We start from the raw sequence: 9,992 nt of genomic DNA on the forward strand, positions 1-9,992 counted from the left end.
AAATGTGTGCACTGATGTTCTCAGCAGTATTATTCATAACAGCTAAAGTGTGGAAACAACACACATGTTCAGCACCTGATAAATGGATACATAAGATGTGGTGATTAATCAACAGTGAACATAATTGAAGTTACAATGTGAAGGAACCTCAAAAACATGGAGTGAAAGAAGTCCATCTCAGAACACATGTTGTACACCGTAATTTGTACAAAGTGTCTGGAATAGGCAGATCTAGAGAGACCGTAGAGCAGTGTTCCTGGAGCTCTGAGGAGGGGAGAGGAGAGGAGAAGGGGGCAGGAGTGTTGAGTACCTACTCAAAGGTTAAAGATTTTTTTTGTGGGGATGATAACAATGTTCTAAAGACATACTGTGGTGATCGTTGCCTAATTCTGCAAGTATACTAAAAACCATTTAACTGTACCCTTGAAAAAGGTGAACTCTATAGTATGTAAATATATCTCAGTAAAACCGTTTATTAAATAGCAAGTAAAAGTCAATTGTTATTGAGAAACTAGAACATCAGGAGCCAGGCTGAGTTCATAAAAAATTATGGGTTATACCTCTACCAGATTCAAAAATGCTGTTATATTACTGCACCTGCATTTTGCTAAGTTAACTTATAAAGTCACTCATGAAATCCCGTTCAACAATCAGACGACTGTGGGAATGACTTGAAATCATGGAAAGCTTGGGGCATTCAAAACTGTCAAGAATCTACTAAAATGGGGACATAGCATTATCTTTCTGTGAATACTGCACAGATTAGCATGTTTATCACTTACTTGTTTCACAAAAGACCATGGGAAACCATCACTTAATGATTTCCAGCAAAAACATGCTAAGTGTCATGGACTGAAGATCAACACCTTGAGTAACGTTCACCTGGACGCACCTAGTGAAAGAAGGAGAATGAGAGGAGATGTAACACTTTTCTGGGGCAGTAGTGGGTTACGCCACCGCCTGCAGCCCCAGCATCCCACATGGGCTCTACGCGAGTCCTGGCTGCTCCACTTCCTATCCAGCTCCCTGCTCATGTGCCTGGGGCAGCAGCAGCAGACGGCCCAAGTGCTTGGGCTCCTGCACCCATGTGGAAGACTGGGATGAAGCTCCTGGCTCCCTGTTTTGGTCAGGCCCAGCACTGGCCTTGTGGCCATTTGGGGAGTGAACCAGAAAACAGAAGACTTCTCTATTTCTCTGCCTCTGCCTCTCCTTCTGTGTAACTCCACTATTCAAACAAATTAATTTAAAGAAAAAAAAACACTGTTTGCTGAGATTAAAATTTTACAGCTGCTCACAGAATCATATGTTTGTTCCATTAACTTTAAAAACAGAAAATTTAGAAAAATGGGTGTCCAATGATATAGTTTTATTTTTCCTCCAGTGTGCCTGCCTATTTCTGTGCTGAAGAGAGAGGAAGTTGAGTCTGGGGGTCGTATGCGTGTGCAACACCACTGTTACTCTTGGCCAGGCACAGGCCCCCGCGGACTGGAACTGGGCACTGACCATGACTGGGGCCCAGCTTTGTTTCCCAACAGAAGTCACTTCCTGCGCAAGGCCCTTGGGGACTGAACATTGTCATAGAGCCATAGAGCCACGCCAGCCCTGCCCTCTTGTAGCCAGTTTGAAGGAACAGGGATGGCTCTGCATGGGTCGTCTTTCCCAGGATTGCAAGCTAGCTGCTCCGCAGTGGACTCAAGCACAGTGTGTTCTGGAAACCAAATACCTGGTGTTCTGACATAGGGTTTCTGGATGCGCCACGACTCACTGGCTTGTTCACTAACCCTGTTCTGTTCACCCAGTGTTTACCCAAAGAGATGTTTTCTCTTTTTTGGTGGGGAGGTTGTCAGGATATTTTTCTATGGGGGCTTTGTGTGAAGTTGCCAAGACACTAGTTGCAAAACACTTCTTTGTGACCGAGGCTGGTGCACCAAGCATGAATCACCGAGTCCATGCTTTCAACACGTTAGCAAAGGGCTTTCAGATCCAATCCCGGGCCGTTCTCCCGTGAAACAGATACTCCGTGCTTCGCTGCAGGCTTCTCTCAGCAGCCTCCTCTGCCCAACGAGGCAAAGCTGAAAAGTGGCGGTGCTGAACAGGATAAAGGCTGGAGACGACATTTCCTTCCCAAAGAACATGCACGATGTGAGGGCTCTAGTCATTAATTTAAGGCATTTCAGAACATCGTAATTTCAACCCCTAATTTTCTGATAACATTGCTTTCTTGAGTCATAATAACATAATTTAGGCCAAACCACATGATGGCTTTGGTTTGGGGATGGGATTACTTTGCCTTGATCCTAGAGTTTTCAGCGACTCTGGTAATAATAATGCATGCCATCGACTGTGAAAAGTGTCAAGTGTGGTGGCAAACACACGGCGTGTAGCATTTCCAGACCTTGCAGCCTTCCTCCAAGATTGATGTTGCCATCCTTGTTCTCCATATGGGGACACTGGCACTCGGAGGGAGTCAGGACCTTGCTCCGTCTCATACCAGTTAGAATGCTTTTTAAATCTTTACTTGCAGAGGCAGAGAGAGAGAGAGAGAGAGCAAACTCCGATTCCCTCGTTCACTCCCTAAATGTCTACTTCAGCCAGGGCTGGGCCAGACCTAAGCCAGGATCCTAGAACCACGTCTGAGTCACCCAAGTACCTCAGACATAAGATGTACCGATGTCATGGCTATGGCACCTTCCAGCTGCGTCTACATAGCATACTACTGGGGCGGGTGCCAAGGAAAACCTTTCTTTGTAGGGGGGAAGACCAACCCCCACACCATCTCTTAATTAAGCTGACATTGGGCTGATGTTCCCAGAAGTTGCGAATGCATCCTCGAGGATTTCCCTGTGGCATCTGCGTTGTGAAGTCACAGGGAACATCACCCATGCCAATTACTGGGGACCATGACCCTAGGTTTTGAGTGGGAGAATGTGTCATATTCTTGTGAAAAACCATTTAGCAGGAAATAGTCAAAACTGCTGGCTGGGATTATGCCGCAAGGACATGGATGTGCCTCATTCATGGATTTTTTCCAAATGAGAGCGTGGTGAGAGGAGGTCATCATTGTATCAGATACAAGTCAGCTGTGGGCCAGGTTCTAGGCAGATTATGAAGGAATCCACATACCAGGGACGGTGGTGCCTTGGAGAGACGAGCGTCAGCCAGCCACCATGACTCTTTCATGACGAGTAAAAATCTAAAGTGAATAAAAATAGTAAACATCTACAGTGACTATCTGATATCCATCCTACATTCGTGTTTTAGGTGCACTTCAATGTGACATTTGCAAAATTGAAATATGTCAGTTGCAGTCGACATAGGCACACAAGGATCTAGGAAAAAATGTATATATGGGACTTGTTTTGCAATTGAGATATATTTAGGAAAAGGAGAAATGGGACTGGCAATCTGTGTGAGCCCACCTGTGGGGAAAGAAATTCAAGGAAAAAGAACAACACACACACTCACACACACACACATACCCCTTACCAAGTGATGGTGCGGCAGCTGAGAGTGCTCATGGTCTCAGTTCTCGCCCTCTCCCTGGGTCCATGCTGTTTCCCATGGAACTTTGCAGCTCTTGTCCTCTGGAGGCGAAGCACTTTTCCCAGAGGCTCAGGATGTGGCTTTCTTTGAGCTGTAGGATGTAGAGGATACCAGCAACCTTCGCAAGATGTTAGCATGTTTCTGCGGTCTCAATGATGTGTTTCACTCACCTGGGTGGTGAGATCCATGTGGCACAGAGCTGAACCATCCATGATCAGCCATTAGCCAGCCACCCCCCAGGACCCACGCATGAGAATCCTCCTCAGCTCACAGAGACGCTCCGCGGCAGATCTCAATGTGCGAACACTGGATGCTGAAATTTACCCATGCAGGTTGTCTGCCATTTCTTACGGCGTGAGTGGCTTACAGTGTGTAACAGTGAGTGCTTGCCACTCCCTATGTTGCAAGAGGAACGTAATCACTCCTGTTGTGCTTAATTTACAGCACGAGAACTGAGCAGAAGAGGTTAAAAAACGTGTTCAGGGAGGCTTCAAGCCCCACCCTTTTAAAACCAGCACACTTCATTAGCATGGAAAGTATGGGAATAATTAAGTGCTGGCTTTGGCAGGACACTTGGTTTTATTTTTATTTTTATGGCAGCATTTCACTTTTCAAGTATTTTAATCATTCGCAAGCGTCCAGTACTTGTAACTGTGCTTTAATTCAATATATGGAGAAGAAATGTGGAACTGGGCGCTCTGGCACCTGCTGCTTGTCCTGCTGCCTTTATTTTTAGCCTTTTTTACATGAGCAACTCAGCCACTCCTGCTGTCATTGTCACTGTGTACATAATTGAGGCTACACTTGCTTCGTTTAAAAACAGAGCGGTTTGCGTTGCTTCACGTTACAGGATGCAGAACATCGTCGTTATTACCTGTTGCATTCGACACCTGAGAGCTGGCAGGGATACAGACCTGACCGAATCCCGCGTCTCCACAGTGCGGTGATGGAGCATCAGCTTGGAGCACCTGGTCAGTTCAGATGCCAAGTTTCTCTCCACCTGCTGCTGACAGCCTTGTGCTGATGGACAACTGCCGGGCCATGGTAGGCACTCAGGACTAGCACAGCAACCTTAAGCTCTTCCAGGAGCCTTAAGGAAACAGAGTTCGCTGCTTCTGCTTAGTGAGCACAACCAAGAGACACTCAGAAACACGGGACTCCAGCCCTTTAGTGGCCACACTTCTAGCTACAGGGAGCAACGACACAACATAGATCTTGCTTGCCCTGGGATGAGCATTGTATTGTGGAGACATGGCCAAAACAACAAAGGGAAAACATCTCACCTGGTGTTTAAGGCCATACCTGGAGAAAATCCGAGGCACAGATCAAGAATGCACAAGGTTTTCCTAAATTTGTATGCTGTTCAGAAACACGGTTAAATGTGTACACAGTAGTAAGCACAGGCTGTTACGTTTGCTGGACCATAGGCTCCATGGGCAGACCGGGGCGGCTTACGGATGCTTGCTTCCTGGAGAAGTGTGAATGCACACAACGAAATGCATATTACTACAAAAGCAACTCACTGTGAGGCAATGCAGCTGGAAAGGTAAGCTATCTTACTCAAGTGTGTGCTCCTTTAATGCATCAAGTCACCCGGCAATAAACTAGTAATAGATTTTAAGTAAGAAAGTTGAAATTGTTTCATTTTACAGAGCTGGTGTGAAGGCTGCAGTGAGACATGAGGTCGGGCGGTCATTAGTTTACCTCCTTCCAAGCACAGATGGTGCCAGCTGGAAAGAACCAGCCTGGGAGCCCTTGTCTCCACCTCCTGCTGAGCAGTGTGCCCATTCCCCGAGACTTCCTGTGAGCGCGGGTGGGAAGGAAGCCTGAACGTGAGCTTAAAGTCATCGTGGGCAGAACGGAAAGCTCAAGGCATCTTATTACCTGTACGGTGCTGTGAAAATACATCCTGTCCACGCATGACAAACTCACAGGCACTCTGAGTACAGCTGAGGTGTGTCCCATTCATTGAAAATTCACTGAAATGCTCAGTTGGCAGCTATCAAAATGAAGATGTAAATTTTGTTTTTCCGAATTGTTCATGTGTTTCCTGAATTTGATCATAAACTTGGGTTTATATTAATTTTTTAAAACATTTAAAAAAATTATTGGATGGGCAGAGAGATTTTACAGACAGCTCCCGCTGTTCCCTCCCCCAGTGACAACAACAGTGGCTATGGGGCTAGGCCAGGTCTACGCATCCACCTGCGTGCAAACAGGGCTAACAGGGCTGTCCCAGTTACTGGTTTTGTCAAGTCATTTAAATTTTCTCAGCTTAAATATGTTTCTATATATATGGATGCATATTTCTTTTTCTTTTTCTTTTTTTTTTTTTTTTTTTTTTTTTTTGACAGGCAGAGTTAGACAGAGAGAAAGGTCTTCCTTTTCCATTTGTTCACTCCCCAAATGGCCGCTACGGCCGGCGCACTGCACCCATCTGAAGCCAGGAGCCAGGTGCTTCTCCTGGTCTCCCATGCGGGTGCAGGGCCCAAGCACTTGGGCCATCCTCGACTGCACTCCCGGGCCACAGCAGAGAGCTGGACTGGAAGAGGAGCAATCGGGACAGAATCTGGCACCCCAACCGGGACTAGAACCCAGGGTGCCGGCACCGCAGGTGGAGGATTAGCCTAGTGAGCCGTGGTGCTGGCCAGATGTGTATTTCTTAGGGTTGTTATCATGATCAAATGAGGTAATAAACACGGGCAGGCCTTATAAACCTTCAAGTGACAAATTAAGACACTCTTCCACTTACAATGGAACCATCAGAAGCCAAAAGTGTTTATACACAGCGCATACACCCCACCTGGGGGACCAGCAGGGCAGCACACTGTAGAATACGGGCTCCATGCTCATGGCCCTGTGGCTGCCGGGCACCCGGCACCTGCCCAATATCAGCTGTGTGTCACTAGCCGGGGAAGAGATCAAACCTGCCAATGTAATTTCTACTAAGTACAGCCCATCCTCACGCCATTGGCAAGCTGAACAATTCCTGAGCCGTCCTAAGAACTGTGTACACTCACTCACTCAAGGAAGTCAAAGAAGGGTTGAATCCAGTTTGCTCACTGATCATCTCAAATGGTTCTGGAATCTCCCTTCACCTTCTGTTTGAGATATGGAGATGGGAAACAAAAGAGAGGAGCCAGCATTTTGGCATAGCAGGTTAAGCCACTGACTGCAATGCTGGCATCCCATATGGGTGCAGTTCATGTCCCAGCTGTGCCACTTCTGATCCTGCTCCCTGCCAGTGTGTCTGGGAAAACAAAGGATGATGACCCAAGAGCTTGGGCCCCTGCCACCCACACGGGAGATCTGGCTGGAGCTCCTGGCTCCTGGCTGTGGCCTGGCCCCATCCCAGCTGCTGCACTCATTGGGGTGATGCAGGCTGATCATTGTTTTACCAATGGACGGGCCTGGATCGAGCTGGAGGACATGTCCAGACTCTCCAAGTTTCCTTCATGCCCTTTCCTATGAATCTAACCCCTGACCCCTGAAATGTCCAAGTTCAGCACCACAGATCGGTTTTGCCTGTCCTCGAACTTCATGGAACGAGTCCATCAATTTGTAGACCTGGCTGCTCCCATCAGTAGAATGTCTGAGACTCATCCATTTTGTGGCAAGTCCTCATGGTTCTTTTATTCTGTTGCTGTGTAGAAAGCCCCCAGTGTACCTTTGTCCCCGATTTATTTTCACTCTGAATGCCGTTGTTCTGAGAGTCTACTTGAGATGGCACAGTTCTGATGGCCAGGGAAGAGCAGGCACACGCAGTGTCTCGTCCACTATTTCCAATCCAGCAAGACAACGCTTCCATTTCTTGAGGGTGTCCTGTATTTTTCAGGGTCAGGAATGCTCAAAAATGCAGACGATGCAGACTGGGGAACAAGATAACCTGAGTCTCTTTTCCCCCATATTTTCAGGCGTTATGGTGAACAATGTCCCACTAGACCAAATCAACATGGGAGCAATAATGATCACTGTGACGCGGTAAAGGGGAAAAAAACTTACCCTGGACCGTGGAATAGCAGAAAACCAGCTCAGAGTGCAGCGTGCCCTCCTCTCCGGGGAATTGGCAGATGCAGCCCTGGTTCCACCATACTAGAGCTTGTTCTGCTTATAGAAACCCTCAAATGCTGGATCTGCTTGTAATTACCAAATGGAAACTCAATTCACTGGTCCCCGGGAACCAACAATGATGTCTTTCAGTGCCTTTCTGGAAATGGAGCCCCGGTGACCTGGATCGGGTTCCCCAGGTTCGGATGTTTTCACTTAGGAGCCTTCCGATACCGTGCGTCCCACGAACCACGCTGATGGTTGTGCAGCAGGGTGCACGGGACCACAGGGAGACACGGCTCCTGGCCTGGGTCCTGGGGTTTCTCTTATTCTTAAAACATTGCAAAGAAAACTTTCCCCCCACTCCCCTATTCTTTTTGTTCTGAGCTCACCTAAAATGTACACATCCATTTCTAACTGTGGATTGAATTAGATGGTACATGACTTTTTCCCTAAGAACGTATTATAAAAAGTGTCTCTGAGAAGGCTGAGTTGTGTAATTGAGGTTGTACCCACGCCCTGCTGCTCATGATAGTATTTCACTTCTTGTTCTGCAGGAGCGGAGCTGGCAAATTGGCGCCGTTCACTCCCCTGTCCTCCTGTGCAAAAGCATCTTCTAAATACTCCTTTGATTTGTGGCAGCTCTTTGTTGTACGTCCTAAGAGCAACCTCACACCAGCTTCTAGCTACAGTATTTCAAGAAGAAAAACACTGTAATACATGCCTAACAGTGGCAACAATCGTAATAAAGTAACATTTTCTACATCCTACTCCGTGGCCATTACAAGGGCCTTTAACTCAATGGAGTCCTTGGCCACCGTCTGTGTACCTTCCCTGTGTACCTTCCCTGCACTGCCCTGGTGCAGGTGGGGAATCGACAGGAACAGCCCGAAGCTGAGCCCAAGGAGAAGCCCAGGAGCTTGGATCATGCAGGAGCCACTTCTCAGACTGAGGTCAAGCTCACTAACAGCCGCCCGGGGATGGGGTCACACAGGAACCCGGAGGCATGGAGGCCGGTGCTCAGCTCATTCATGAACCATAGACTCTAGCAGATTTCCTTGGGTAGAAAGTGGGGTAAACACCAGCTTTTCCCCTCAGGAACACTTCCCTGAGCAGTGTCAAATAGCAGCAGGTGCATCCCTAATGACTTCAGACTTGGGCAAGGATACAAAAGACCGTGACCTGGAATGCCCTGGCCTCCTACCTGCACAGGGGTGCCTCGGTGGTCCACTGGAAGGCCAGGCAGCAGCCTGACTTCTCGTCCCAGGCCTGGGTCCGTCTTGAGGCTCCTGGTGTCTGTGAGTTCACCCATGCTCCATGCACAATCCAGCCTGCAGGTAGGGGTGCGTCAGGGGAACCCCCAGGGAGTTACACCTGTGGAGAGGGCAGTGCAGGGTTCAGGAGTCTGCAGCTTGTTGCAAGACCTGGGCACCAGGCCCTGCTGGCCCAGGAAAGCCTCAGCCCATCACAGTCCATGACTGGAGGAGGCCCGGGAAAGAAGTACCCCCTCTTGTCTGGGCATAGGGTGGTACTACACACAGCTCTCAGTTATACCTCATGATGCCCAACACCCCTCCACGCCTTCCTGCTAGTATACTGGAGACAAGGCGGTGACCAACCTTGACCGAGGGATGTCCTTCTAAAAGACCATTCCAGAATGAGGACTTTACGCAGTCATAGGGGCAGTCTCTCCTGCCCTAGGGCTGCTGCAATGGGGATTTGCCTCTCCAATGAGCTCACTGTTCCCAGGGAAGGACATGGAGCAAAGTCGGAGCGTGCTGGTGACAGGACCGGAGTCATGGTCTCAAAGAGAGAGATGTGCGTCCTCCAGCAAACAGCTCTCCATCCGGTTCCTGCGCTGTCTTGGCCTACAGCCAGCAACCACACCTTGCCTTGGCTGCAGTCTCCCTCTCATGACCCCTCAGCAGGATCTGCTCCCACCAGCCAGGGACCAGATCAACCGTGTGGACTCAGCTCTGCTGTAGCTCCAGCCGCCAGGAGTTGTCCTGGCAGGCAGTCACTCACAGCTGCTCTCTCCCTGGCTCAGGTCAGGGCCTGGGGGTCCCCTGCACTGTCCAGCCCCAACCCGCACCTAGATTATCAGAGTAACCACACAAATCTGGACGGTGGAACACCCTGGAGGATTGCTGTCCCTGTCCCCTCAACAAGTGACAGTCTTAACAGGAGGCTGTGCCTGATTGAAAGACCTACAATCAGATCCAGTGAATCCCCTGCCCTAAGCATCCACTGGGCTGGAACATTTTATCGACAATTGGGTCAATTTATTTTTTAAATATTTATTATTTTAAAGGAAGAGTTACAGGGAGGCAGAGAAAGAGAGAGAAAGTAAGTCTTCCATCAACTGGTTCACTCCCCAGATGGCCGCAATGGCAGGAGCTGGG

At 48.5% G+C, this 9,992-nt stretch overlaps 1 long non-coding RNA gene across 1 annotated transcript; it reads right to left on the reverse strand.

The window, feature by feature from the left end:
• Window positions 1–278: 278 nt before the first annotated feature.
• Window positions 279–9,528, reverse strand: LOC127492795 (uncharacterized). Its single transcript, XR_007922565.2, has 3 exons — window positions 3,487–9,528; window positions 3,124–3,193; window positions 279–892 (listed from the first exon to the last, which is right to left on the reverse strand). It is a non-coding gene; the product is annotated as an uncharacterized lncRNA (long non-coding RNA).
• Window positions 9,529–9,992: the final 464 nt, after the last annotated feature.

Source organism: Oryctolagus cuniculus, chromosome 14, assembly GCF_964237555.1.
Source record: "Oryctolagus cuniculus chromosome 14, mOryCun1.1, whole genome shotgun sequence".
Lineage (NCBI taxonomy): Eukaryota > Metazoa > Chordata > Mammalia > Lagomorpha > Leporidae > Oryctolagus > Oryctolagus cuniculus.